The sequence below is a fragment of the Cuculus canorus genome, chromosome 3, assembly GCF_017976375.1.
Source record: "Cuculus canorus isolate bCucCan1 chromosome 3, bCucCan1.pri, whole genome shotgun sequence".
Taxonomy (NCBI): Eukaryota; Metazoa; Chordata; class Aves; order Cuculiformes; family Cuculidae; genus Cuculus; species Cuculus canorus.
In genome coordinates this window covers 101,391,516-101,405,326 of record NC_071403.1, presented here as the reverse complement: position 1 = coordinate 101,405,326, position 13,811 = coordinate 101,391,516, and the positions used below count along the sequence as shown (strand labels likewise).

At 43.3% G+C, this 13,811-nt stretch overlaps 1 long non-coding RNA gene across 2 annotated transcripts; it reads right to left on the bottom strand.

Moving 5' to 3' along the window:
* Positions 1-200: 200 nt before the first annotated feature.
* LOC128851597 (uncharacterized) lies at positions 201-8,397 on the bottom strand. Of its 2 annotated transcripts, XR_008448925.1 has the most exons (4): positions 7,689-8,397; positions 6,975-7,156; positions 3,968-4,147; positions 201-2,658 (listed from the first exon to the last, which is right to left on the bottom strand). It is a non-coding gene; the product is annotated as an uncharacterized LOC128851597 (long non-coding RNA). The 2 variants fall into 2 exon arrangements; XR_008448926.1 differs by lacking the exon at positions 6,975-7,156.
* Positions 8,398-13,811: the final 5,414 nt, after the last annotated feature.

Here is a 13,811-nt window from a genome sequence, read left to right as displayed (position 1 = left end):
GAGGAAGGGGGAAAAGACACGGAAGAAAGAAAAGGCCATATTATCATTAGAAAGCAGGTATTCCACTGCTGTGCCACAGACGCCTACTGATACAGGCAAAGCGTTGGCTCTATAGAGGCACCTGCTGGCTGAGGGAAACACACGAAACAAAAAAAAAAAAAAAAAAATCATCTTTGCTTTCCATAGATCTTAAACCTGTTCTTCCTTTTGTTTATTTTTTAAGGATTTTGTGTCACCCCTTCCTGCAGCATGTGGGGGTCACCCGGGCCACATTGATCCCGAGGAAGGCTGGGAGATGAGTGACAGGTCCGTCTGAGCAAGGAGAGACTCCAGCTCCTGTCCAGGCCCTTCGCTGCCCCAGCTGTGGGATCACACCCAGCACCCCTGGTGCCCATGGCCTCACTTCTGGGCAAGGGGAGAAATCCAGTCTAGTTGAAAGCCCGGAGGAGAATATAATCCCTTTTCCTCTCAGGGATTACTTTTCTACACAGGAGTGGTGGGTGTTGTTCAAACATTGCAAAAGTCCCTTTTTCTTTGCTTTCCCTGTGTTTGTTTTTTTGAAGAGGATTTCTGAAGAAACAAATATGCATCCAAAATAACCACAGTTTCCCATATTAAGAATGCAATTGCCAAAAATGTTCTCCAAGAGATAGGGGCACTTCAGCCCTCTCCATGGGAAAAGGAGAGGGTATGTCGCTAACTGAAGGTAAAGCTCCAGTTAAAGCTCCTGGAGGCAGGAACCATTTCCGACTGTCAAAGTTCACTGTGAGCAGCTTCCTCCTAATGCCAGGCTTTTGCACTTCAGATCTGCAGCAAGCAGATAGTTTGCTCACTATTTTCTCTTTCTTTGGTAGAAGGTCCTAGGTGCCTTTCCCCCTCCTGCTAGGTAAGCATTTTATGAATGAACATGGCTTTGCTGCAAATAACCTGTCATTTTAACACTCTTCCGAAAAGATAAAATCCCTCCAGCTGCTGCTCTGCTGAAAGTCCCACACAGAAATCTCACAGAAAAGATTAAATCCACGACTGGCAAGGGGGAGCCTTATCACCTTAAAGCTACAATGTACTGTAAATAATGTACAGAACCCAGCTTCTAAAATTACCACTACAGGCTTGCTCATCTCATCTTATGTTTCATCTGGATCCTGTGATCTTCCCACCTGCCAACATCCTGTTACAGTGTATGTGAAGTTTGTGCAAATGGTCGTGTACTTGCCTGAATTCTGGCGCCAGCAAGGACATTCATGTGCCTTCCATGTTAACGTAACACCGTAATAAATACTGACATTTCTATAGAATCCACAGTGTTCATGCTAAGCACTGCTCACTGAAAAAAAGCAAATCAATGTGTGTCCTGGCTACGCTTCTTTATTAGCCTTGTTGTCTTCCCATGTCAGTGGCTCCTGAGACAGAAAGAAAGATGGCATCAACAGGCAGGATTTTAAATATGGAATACCTAAAAGCACGAGCTCCATGTTTAGGCACTTAAGGGAAGACGTGTGATTTGCAAAGAGGCTGAGTGATGACTTATTTGGAGCCATGAGACGCTGAGAACTTTTAAGAACCTGACCATAATTTAGGACTTCATCTCACAGATTGAATTCAGTGGAAACTTTGGCATTGACTTCAAAGGGGACAAGATCAAGCCCTTATTTAGGGTCTCAAAATGCAAAATTAGGAACCTAAATTTAGGCAGCAGGTTTTTAATACCTTGACCCGTGTTAGCAATACCCTTCATCTAATCCCTCTATTTGACCTGAAAAGAGAGGAATGTCAGTAACTCTTTACCGTCTCGACAAAAAGAACCTGTGGCTGACAGGGGGGAAATCCAAGAAACGCATTCCCTGCACTTCGTTTATTTTTTCTCCCCTCTCTCAGATCCCCAAAATAACAGCTGGAGTGATGTTAGTGGAGGGGCTCAGGCCCACTTTGAAACTGGAACAGGAAATGTGAGAAATGTGGATGTTAAAAACCAAATAAAACAAAGCAATATTTTCTTAGAATTCCATCTTGTGGGCAAGTCTGTGGGGAATCTGGATTTGGATAATCTAAATTAGGAGAGAAGTCAGGGAAACAAAGAGTAATTTTAAATATTTTAGTGCCAGAGCTATTTCTTAACACACAGCTCACTCTCTGATTTCAAATATAGTCCCTCAGCGCTGAGCCTGAAGAACAGCATGAGGAAAATCAGTGTCTTGAATCAGCCTCCTAGCACACAAGGAAAAAAGGCCAGAATGGAGTGAGCTGTTGCAAGAAGCAGCCAGGTGAGTGGCTCCTAAACATACTAAGGTGTTTCAGGTGTTTCCTGCTCTGTAAGAAATCACAGGGATACAAGATGCAATAACCAGGCTATGGCTGAGTTGGCCGCAGCATGATCATAAGCCAGTGAATCAATTAACCACACAATTCATATTATTGTGATTATTTTTTGTGTCGGTTGCACTAACAGGGAAGGAAGCAGCTGTAAATATAACAAAAGGTTGCTCCTCTGAGATGCTTTGCCAATGCTCTCTCAGCTGTGTTATAAATAGAATACATGCAGCGGGCACGGGCAGCACTCTAGGCTGTATTTGCAAGCATTAGAGATGCCCATGCACCACCCTCTGGCAGTTTCACTTGCCTCTGTCACTCAGGAGTTTGTCCGAAGACCTTCAGCTCCTGGAAGGAGAGAATAGCACTTATTAATACGCAGCATCATCGCTCATTCTGTCATCCTGAGTTGATTTTGTCCCCTGGGTGTTTCTCCCATAGCCAACAGTTGCAGCAGGTTTTTAAGTTCCTCCCTTATCCTTATTCTCCATCTGTATTTTCCTGTCTTTGTATGACCCTTTTGCAGCAAGCAGCAGAGGCAGTGACAAGTGAATGGAGGTAACAGGATAGGTCCCCAGCACTCAGAAGGATTGGTTTAATATCTGCAGAGAGATCAAGACTATGAAACAGCTTTTTTTCCTGCTGAAACTACATGTAATGTCAGCCTATGAGTACGGATATCTTGACCTTGGCTTATATACCTCCAGCTAACAGAGCTGGCAGGAATATACACGCATGGTTATTGCGATAGTACTTCACCTTACACTTACATAACAGTCCCTGGAGAAGTGTCTGATGGGGCAGCTTTATGCATTAAATCATTTCCTGGAAGGGAGAATTCAATTGGGTTCATTTGCTATCATTTGTCCCAGAGCTCATATTTTATACTTCCAGAATAGGGAGTGGGTTTTATTCATGGCTATATGTCTGAGAACCAAAGGCTGATTTCAGAAAAGTGGTTCTGTTGTTTGAGGTTGATCACTTGATGTTTGTCCCAGATGCTGGACACATGTTGCTTGCTGAAGGAGGTATGACTTGGCCTCAGATTTCAACATTTTGTTAACTACCAAACAAAAATGAAACTAAACTCAAGCATGCCTATCCCTCCCCTACAAATCAAGTGGCCATTAGTAATGTTGACTTGAAAAATAAATAAACAAATCAGAATCACATCAATGACACATCATAGGAGTACGGCAATAATGGGACACAGAAGTTTGACAGTCAGCATGTGCAGTCCTCTGCAAAGACAAGCAAATGCATCTTCAGTACAGAGGAACCCACAAAGCAACTATTCTGAGTGCTATGGTCCACAAAATCCCTCCCAGCACCTCACACTGCACTGGAAAGTTGTAGCTAAGGCTAAGTGCCACAAACATAATGTTCCACAGAAAGAGAGAAGAGCGCAAAGCTCTCTCCAAACCCTGGCAGTGACAGGCAATGGTTTGCACTGGTGCCTGACACAGCCATCAGAAGTTGTTGGTGCTGTGCGCCAAAGAGGAGGGTAGTAAACGCAAACCATTGGTGTCTATCTGACCAAGGAAAAGGTCCCTCCTGCCCACAGATCTGACAGTATGATTAAATGCTGGGGACACGGGGACAGGGTCACAGATGCATCTTGTCATGAATCATGTCTTTTCTCTGGCCACTCACTCACCAGTTCTCCCGTAGAAGACGCTGCAGCAGAAACTCTGACGCCTCCTTCTGCCTCTGAGGCAGGAGAAACTCTTCCTGACTCTCTTCAGGAAATGTGGGATTATTGCCCCCTTCACAGGCATGGTGCCAACAAGCGCTGACCCAACCTCCTCTCGCATCATCTTGGTAAGACTCAAAATCCCTTTACAACGAAAGAGGCAGAATTGGGAGTTGTAACTTCCTTAGGATGAAAAGTTAAGGAGCAGCTACTGGCCAGCCACTTTTGGTTCCCCATCCAAGCTTACCAGAGAGATGTGAAATGTTTGTGTACCAAAACAACACGCCTGCCTCTTCCCCAACAATTAGTGTCTGAGGTAGACAACATCCCCATCTCCAAACACCATTTCCCTACAGGTGACTCTAGACTTCCTTGCACTGTTTTCTCCTCCCACCCCCTTTCCCACAAGTGAATCTTCCCAAGCTCATCTTCACAAGTGACCTGGGGCTCAATCCCTTCAGCAAACCCTGCCCCCTCAACCATGCAGGCTATAAACCCTAAGCAAAGGATGCTCCAGTCAAATCTACAACTGGATGTCAGTTAAATATTTCCATACTGAAACTAGATTATTATCTGATGTGTAAATGACAAACCATGTAGACAATTGTAAAGATTCCATTGCAGAGGTATATTAATGTCTGGCTCTACACAAGCATGCTATTTTTTTTTAATATGCTATTTTTCTTTTTAAATAACAGACTTCAACAAATTGCTTTGGATAAATTGAAATTTGATAACTCCTTTGAATCACAGTTTACACAAGATGGTATTTCAGTTTTGTCAGGACCTTAAGCAGAGCATATTGAAAACAGTTCAGTGAACAATTTCATGAGAGCACACTGGGTTGCTCTAAGCAGGGAAGCTTTCTTAAATTCCTTCTGTCTCTGAATGCTACAGATGCCCACACATCTTGGTGGCTGTCTGCCCAGAGCCACACCTTCACACCCTCAAAAAGGCTGGGCAATACTCCAACTAATAAAAGATCAAAACAAAGGCAAATAGGCTGTAAGGAGGTTCCTACATTCTCCAGCTGTCAGTCTCCTGGGGGAGTATTTCTCAGTTCTGGAACTGAAACACAGCCCATATAGCATTTCTGGAGAACAGAATTTGAGAGTGTACCTTCCTCATCCTCGGCCAAGCTCATCAGCCTCCTCCTTGCTAACTACGATTTCCCAAATTCCTTTTTTCCTCTCAGCATTTTGAAACTGAGTTCTTAGGGCAAAAACTTGGAGGAAGAACTTTGGTCCAAATGGCTTCAGCTCAAGAGAACACTTCACCAGTGTCAGTTCTGGGAAAACTTCATTTACACCAGTAGGACAAAACATAGCCAAGGCTTAAGATGCCTGAGATGCCAGAAATGCCCCCTTTCTTACAAATACAATCTTCATAAAACCCCCTGCTTTTGAAGAAGATTGGCAGAATCTGAATTGGGTAATAGGGTTTTTGATGTCACCAATTCACAGAAAGGTCAATAGTAAAAGCCCAGATGATTTAAAACAAAAAACACAGGACTCATACAACTACCATCCATCAACAAAATCAAAGTTTAAACATATGATCAGTTTCATCATTTCCAGCTTATTTTCTGCTCGTCTAAAAAGAAGTGGGTTTTTTTCTGGAACTAAGCTATAGGTCAAAGAGCTTAGCTTCTGACATCTATAATTTGATGGAGGAGTTACTTTTCAATATTGTCAGTATTCTCATATATGCTATTTTTCTCACCAAAGGGCAATATTAACCATTCCAAAGGATGATGGACACAGGAAGCCATGTCAGTTTGCAAATCATCAGTGAATCTAGAATATTACTTCTCTCCTGGCAGCAAAAAAAATACGGTGCAGCTTCTCCCCATCCCCTTCCTGGACATTTCACAGGAGTTACATGGTGGGTGGACTAGCATCTTATCCACTCATCTTATCCATTTTTATTATGTTGAAGGGCAGCACAGGACCTTAGGGCAGTGCTCCAAACCCGCTAGAGCAGTGCTCTCTTACCGTTACAAGGTGAGGCAACAACATTCAGAAAGAGTAAGCTGCTTTCCTGGCAAAGGAAATTACAGTCTTTGCTCCAAAAAAACACTTGTTTTGAAGTACCTGGCAGTTTGATTTCCCTGAAAGTGACCCATAACACAACTCTTACAGCAATGCATTTATACCTGGATAGCCCATGTCTAGCACCAAACAGTTTGCAAGTACAAGAGAAGAAGGCTGGGTTGGATTAAAGCTTCAACCACCCCTTAGAATAACAGAATGTAATTTTTTTCCATCTTCCTTTCTTGTTTAGTCCCCAAAAGTTTCAGAAGCCTCAAAACACCCGTTCTACCTTGGACTAAATGTTTAAGTCACTTTACTTTTTAATGCTCATAACTCTGAAGCTTGGATGGCAAAAAGCCCCATTTAAAATAGTTTTTGGGGGGTTGACTCATATGTCTCCCAGTTGCCATACGTGGTGCTGTGCTGGGACCCCAGGACATGCCTGACATCAGGACAAGACAGTTGTTCTCTGAGGCAACATCCCTTGCTTCAGCATCAGCCCGTTTAGGTGAAATAGCATGAACTGAATCCCATTTTCAAAGAAAATGATTGCACAACTCAGTGCTATCTGTGAAAACAAACAATTAAGCAAACGAAGCCAGGCAGCAAATCCAATGCAAGAATAAGTGTGTTTCATGCAGCTCCATGCCTGGCTGGCTAGACCTGGCTCTGGAGACCACGAGTCCCATCTCTGACACTTCTGCTCACTCTCCCATCGTACACTGGCACATTTCACTGCATTTCACTTGGGAAGCGTGCTTTGATCATTTGAGGTTCTGGTATAGTCAGCCAGAGGGATCCTACAACATTGAATGGCTCCAGATGTAAAGGTCTGCTGAAGCAGGGGCCTGTGATTTAGCTGGCCTCTTCTGTTTGAAAGGAAAGTGGCTTTGCAGTCTTTGAAGGGCAGAGACGACTTCCAGAATAGGAATACTCACGCATTGTGTACTTCAATTCTTTCACTGATTAACACCTCTGCTGTACATGTACTCATGTTTCTGCCCTTCCTGGGGCTAAAGAGATGTCTGGAACGTTAGGCTGGGCTGGGCAGAGAGTGCGCAGTGGCTGTGAGAGGAGGCGCTGGTGGTGGCTCTGTAGCCCTTCATCCAAGGGACCACACCTGTAAGGTTTCATGGGAAGAGGATAACCCTTCAGTTCACAGTGTAACAGGGCACCTCTGACACACTGGAGACATTGAGAAACCCAAGGGCTACCACTTCAGAGAAGGAAGTGGTTGCCAAGGGAGTTGTCTTGTTTAATAACATACATCCTTGACCCAGGTGCAGACCATGTGCAGACTGGCCTCACTGCTGGACAGCATGCTATGGTACAGAGAGCTGAGGCCAGTGGCTGGGGGCACGTGCCAGGTTTCGGTTGAAAGCACTTGCCTTTCATTTTGTTCTGGACTGAGCAATGTGAATAGAGGAGTTTCATCAGCTAGCACCGATTTCATCTGGTCGAATGTTTGGCGTACGCGAATGAGTCAAAATTTATTAAGCAGCTGCTGAGGTTGCCTGGGCTGGCAGCGTTTTTCTCTGACAACGTGTATGTGTGCTTCAGAGAGCAGCTATTGGATGGGCTGCCAAGCTCTCCCAGGTCTACAGCTCATCCTGGCAGGTAGAGGACTGGGGGATCATGCTGGCACTTCTTACCTGGCATCCCATCGACACGTATCTGGCCACCTTGGAGAACGAAGGTCTCTTATGGGGTCACCACTGAGGCAGGCCCTCAGAGCAGGAGCAATCTCCTCACCAGACGTGGCCAGGTGGCAGAAATCAGACAGGAATCAGGATATGGTGCCCGAAGAGGTCCCTGCACACTGCTGGAGAACAGTTAGCCAGAGGCACCCAAGCACACATCTGGAGGCTGCCAGCACAATGACTCTGTGCCATCTTACAGAAGATGGCCTGTCCTCACTGCAGATACCCTGAGGACAACCACCTGCTGGCAAACGGGAAAAGATTATCCAGGGTGGTTTATTGCTGGCTGCTCCTGTCCCAGAGGCACCAAAGTGTGTCGACTCCAAAGCACTGCCGTGTTAAGAACAAAACAGCCAGTTCCATCCCAGGAGATTGTGACTTGTGAATATTCCACTCTGACCAGCACTAGTAGTGCTTCGGCGAATGTGAGAGGTAATCCCACAACAGTTAGCAGCTCTGCAGGCAGAATAGAGGCAGAGTAGGGTAGGAGGGGTCAGGGTGGATCTTCCAAAACACCTTCCTTTTGTGGAAACTCATTGCCTATTGGTATTCTGTGCTAGATGAAGACTACTAACTGCTGAACTAAAAATGAATTATTGATTAGTTAAGAGTCAAATGAGCGTGACTCAATGTGATTTGTTACAGGCAAACAGAATAAAGTCCAGCCTGCTAATGTGCAAACTTGGAGTTTTAAAAGGGCCAGTTTTCAAAGCTGAAAACAATTCAGCTTTGAGCTAATTCAGTTGGGAGAGAAACGCGAGCAGAAGAAAAGGAATAGTTGGGAAATCGAATATTTTTATTGGTGCTGAAATACCGCAATTGAGAAAGAAGGCTGGTTTGAAGGAAAAATGAAGAAGTTGCAAAAATTAAATATGTAGATACTGCTTTCCCTATATGGATTCATGTGTATGTAAATATGGGGGGGAAGAGAGAAGCTGGTAGCAATAATTAATGTGACTGATAATTTAATTGATTGCGACTGTAGAAAATTGATAGGAGGAGCAAAATGATGGGAAAACATTTTTGAACAGTAGATTTAAGAGCAGTAAAACAGCTTTTCTAAGCAGAGTCAAAACAAAAGATATCATAAAACAATTCAGGTCCATTTGTACGTGGAAATAGTGGTGAAATAATCACCCAATAATGATACGGAGAACACATGTAGCCAACAAATATGACAGTTGTAGACTTTGGACGGTGACGACACATATTTCCCTCATAGTAGGGACTACGTAGATTTTATAAAATTTAACAGAAGTGTAAGAAAGCTGAGGGCACCTATCTAGACTGACTACACAAAAAAGCCTACCTGCAAAGCATTTAAAAGAGTTGGCAGAAAAAAAGCTGTGAAGGTCTTTAGTAAGTTTTGGAAAACAGGTTTCATAGGCCTAGAAACAAAATGACATTGTATCTTCATAATAAATATATAAAGTTGTGTGGCACTGCAGCAAGATGCCCAGCAAGCTGGTGAAGCCTCTGTTCCTGAGCTTTTCAATCAGTAAGAATGAATTAAAGGAGATAGCGTAATTCACATCAATGAGCCTAGATATATAGAAAACTGATCTAATTAGAATAACGACAGCTTTTACCAGTCTGATTATGAGTTTGCTTGACAAAGATAACAGGGTTTATATCATTTACTTGGACTTCTTCAAGCTGTTTTAGTTCATGCCATAGAATGATATAAAATACGCATGAGTCTTATTAAATGGATTAAAAACTGGCTAACTAGTAGGTCTGAGGAAGTGAAGAGTCACCATTTGGCAAGTGGTGCTTTTGGCTAGCTTCTTCAAACCCAACTCAGAGAGATATATGAAATTATTTCTATTGAAGTCTGAAGATGGCACAAAAAGGGAACTACTAAGTAATGAAGGGGATATGTTTTTGGAACAACACAGATTGTCTGGACTTATGCAAACTTGATGCATTTTAATGCAGAAATGTATGATTCACAGCTGCAGAAGAAAGCAGGAGACCTCCTACCCAAATGAGATTTCTACTCAAGCAAGCCAGAAATCTGGAGGGTACTTGGAGGTTATGGGTATATCTGCCGGAGTGAAATCTGGTGTCAAGATCCTGGGCTGCAAAACAGGAAATATTAAACAGGAAAAAGAGGTTGCATTATCCCAGCCATTAGCACTAAGACTACTGCCACTGGGATCATTGCATGGGTGGGAAGGAGTCGGGAGGGTGCTAAGAAGAGCCAGAGGATGACTGCAGCACTGGAAAAGATGCCATGGAGTACAGCTGCCAGGACACAGCTTGTTCGTTGGATGAAAGAGAGGGTCATGGGTGATTTGGTCATGGCATACAAGAGTCTTACACTGGAGACAGCAATGCAGTAACAAATTGCCCTTTTTAGTTTAGCAGTTACAAATACTAGAAGAGCTAATGAGGGGAAATGATGCAAGGCAATCTTGGATATTCGAAAAGAGGCAAAAATACAACTGGGGAAAATTACAAGAAGCTCTGGTGGACTTTTGAAAACTGGAAAGCTTTCAGTAATTTATTTTCTGGAAAAGAACTTCAATGTTTCTCCTTAATTCAAACAGCAATGAACTCAGAAAGGTCCTTCGGCAGGTGTTACACAAGTCAGGTAAGAAGGTCACCACACTCGCTTCTGCCCTGTATTCCCAGATCTGCGCTCTGCTACAAAAGTTGATGGATTCCATGGGTATATGTGTTGCTTGCACCCATTGCAACAGGGATTCACACCTTCCTGCTGGTTAGTCAGTGCTATTTCACCACTTCAAGTAGTGATTCCCTTCTTAACAGCCTCTTTTCCTTCGTCATCTCTGTAGCCAGAAGAAGCAGTCTGCTTCATTACCTTCCCTCCTGCTTTCCACAAGTTTTGGCTAGGCCACTCCTCACTCCCCACAGCTCCATTCCTGTCCAAGTGTGTCCAGGTCTCCGCGCTACTCCAGCCCTGCTCCTACTGTTAAAATCCCAAGAGAAATCTCTGGAGAAAGACCATACAGATGCCTTGAAAGATCCCCTTGTCTCCCTGTTTGGCTACAGAGAGCTGGTGTGCAACTGACTCAGACTTGAGTCACAGGCAAAATTTTAAGCAGCTAAAAGCAACTTTTGAGCAGGTAAGGCAATTCTCATGATGAACAAGTTGCCCAGATCATACCCCTGGTTTGCGGCAGAGCAGTGAGGAGATCTAGAGCAGAATCCCATCCCCTACGGCAGCTTTCAAACCCTTGGACGGTGCGTAGTGGGTTGGTTGAGTCTTCCCCTCGCAGGGAAGCAACTCAATCTTGGTGCTGCCCACACTCCCCCCTGCTGGTCACATCGGCATCTGGCCCTCGCTAAAGGCTGGCCCTTATTTAGCTCTACCAGCTTTCTGCCTACTTCAAATTCTGGAGGTAAAATAGAGAAACAGATCAAGATGCCATCTAGTCCCGTGCCTGGAGGTACGCAGGATTAAATATTTCTCACCCACGTGTATTTACAGGGCATGAATTTCAGCCTGGACGAGGGGAGCAATGAGGAATGCCTTTTTTTTCAGCTGATGCTAGCAAGAAAACAAAGCCTGTGTAAACACAGTCGCCCAAGCCAAAGAAGTCTCTGCCTGTAAATGTCACTGTAGGAAAGACTCAACAGCATCAAAGAGAGACAGAGGGCCACTGGGTAAGCGTGCGAACACGAATGCCATTAACTTGAATGTTACCTCACACTTTGTATGACTCATAGCTGGAAGTGGAAGCACAATCCCATTACCTGCACCCTCTGACAGTAGTCATAACCCCAGCAGAAATAGATTGCTAAAAATTAACTTATTGGTATTGTTGTTGTTGTTGTTATTAGTAAGAAGCCAGATAGGAGAGCACTAACTCAAAGGAATGTCATGTCCCCTCCTGCCAGCCACCCTCTGAAGACAGGACTTTTCTGCTGAAGATAGGGATTAAGGAGAAAAATGAGTGAAGATTTCCGTTTCTGAGATAGCTGGTAATAATTAACACACAGCTAATGGAGGGGCATGTTAGCTAAGCTTTCTAGGGAATGTATTCTAGCTGCGAGAAGATGGAAAAATTCCAGAGTGAAATGCAACTGGCCTTGCACCTCATATTTCTTGTGTTCCCCAGATCCCATCAGGCCATTAGAAGACTGACCCTGACCACACTGAAGCTACTCTGAGCATTTTCTCTGTGTGTAGAGGACTTTGGGGCAAGGCTGCTAAACCCCAAAGAAGAAAACTGGGATTATATTCCTATTGGAGAGAGTTGAGGCTCAAGAATCCCATGGGATACCTCCATCTCTCTGGCAATATCTTTCTGCCAAAATAACTCTCTAATCTTCTGGTGAAGCTCCTTTTTTTTAATACAACCTACTCTGTCTTTCAGAAGAAGTTGGTTCATTGGGGAAAATACTATCCATGTTTTTATACAAAAGGATTCTGGTATGCCTATCAACACAACGGAACAGCTTACAATCTGGCTGTGAGCTGCACACCACCACTGAAACACTCTGAATAAAGATATACATGAACACAGACCTTTCCGTAACAGGGACAGCATGGCCCTACTGGTGATAAGTTAAATTTTTAGTATATCTCAGGCCTATCTTGCAAGGAATCCAGCATTGATTTCCTTTGTGGTGGGACACTTCTCACACTGTTAGCCAATACAACACTACCAGTTTTCAAGCAGGGAAGCAAAAAGCAACTTTTCCCAATAACTAGGATTAGACACATTTATATACAAAGAGTAAAAAATGCCATCAGTTTATGCTATCATTGTTTACTATTGCATATGCAGCAGGAATATCTCAAGATAGTGTAAGAAAAATAGTTGAAGTCGTACAAACATGTAGATTCTGGGGTATTTATGGGACACGATAACAGAGTGAGGAAGGACAGATAAGGTGGCATAGGAGAAAAAGAAAATGAGAAATTTTGCATAGGGAAGTTGAAAGACTGAGGAAGACACAAGTTTGAATGAGAAAGTTTTAAACATCAGATGATCTCCAAAGAATATTTATAGTTCTCTTCTCCTTCGCAAACACAGAAAAAGCGTAGATGGGGGAGCGAAAAAAAAACCCAGCAAAATCTTAGTTCACATTAATAGCATATAAGAAAGAAATTCTCACTCTGTGCAATTTCTTGCAGCTCTGTAGGGGCAAAGAGTCACATGGGAAAGGGGAGCGAAGGACCATTAGTAATCACAAAACCCAATCTCCTGTGATTACCATCCAACCTTTAAACAAAAAGTCTTCACAATTTGCCAACCATAACCGTAATTCTATTGTCTTTGCTCCCTGGTCCCTTGGCTCACAGTTACAAGACCACTCATGCAGAACGCCAGGTTATAATTCTGATAGCTAGTGCAGACAAAGAGAAAGTCCATCAGGGAAAGATAAATATTGTTCTATAAAGATCACCAACCAAATCTACTCAAATTCCAGAAGATAAGAATCGTTAATAATTTCCTGCTCAAAGTGGTCAGCCCTGGCCTCTCCTGCAACCTCTTGTTCCCATGAAGATAATATTTTTGAATGATAATTTTTTTTAAAATTACCCCCAACTAAAACAGTTTTCCCCTGAGTAAAACTTCTGTCCCTAATTTAGCAAATGTTGGCTTTAGGCCATCACACTTCTTTCTTCCCTAGTGGGTTGTATGGTTCATTTGGAGAAACACAGCTAAATCTGAAATGCTCGAGCACTTTTTTTAAGCAAAACACATTTTACATCCACCTCCAAAAGTATTCCAGTAAGTAAAAGCTACCTGTTCATCTTACCAGATCACAAACTTTTTCAGCTGTTCCTGGAGAACAAGATAACAATAAGTAAATTTTGAAGTTAATTCTGTCTTTTAAGGGCCGATGAAACTCTTTGACTGCAACTATGCAGAATTGCTCTCTGGAATTGTTATCTACTGGTGGACTCCGTCGTGTTCACTCTCTCACACACTCTGATAGCTGAAATTTTATTACCCTGGTGTTCTTTTCAAGCATTTCCAAGACCGTTTTGGTTTGGTGATACATTCTCTTCAGTTAGAGAAAACATTTTGCATGAGCCGCTCACTGGCTCTTCTGGCTCCAAAACATCCCCACAGCAGAGCAGCTGCAGAAGTG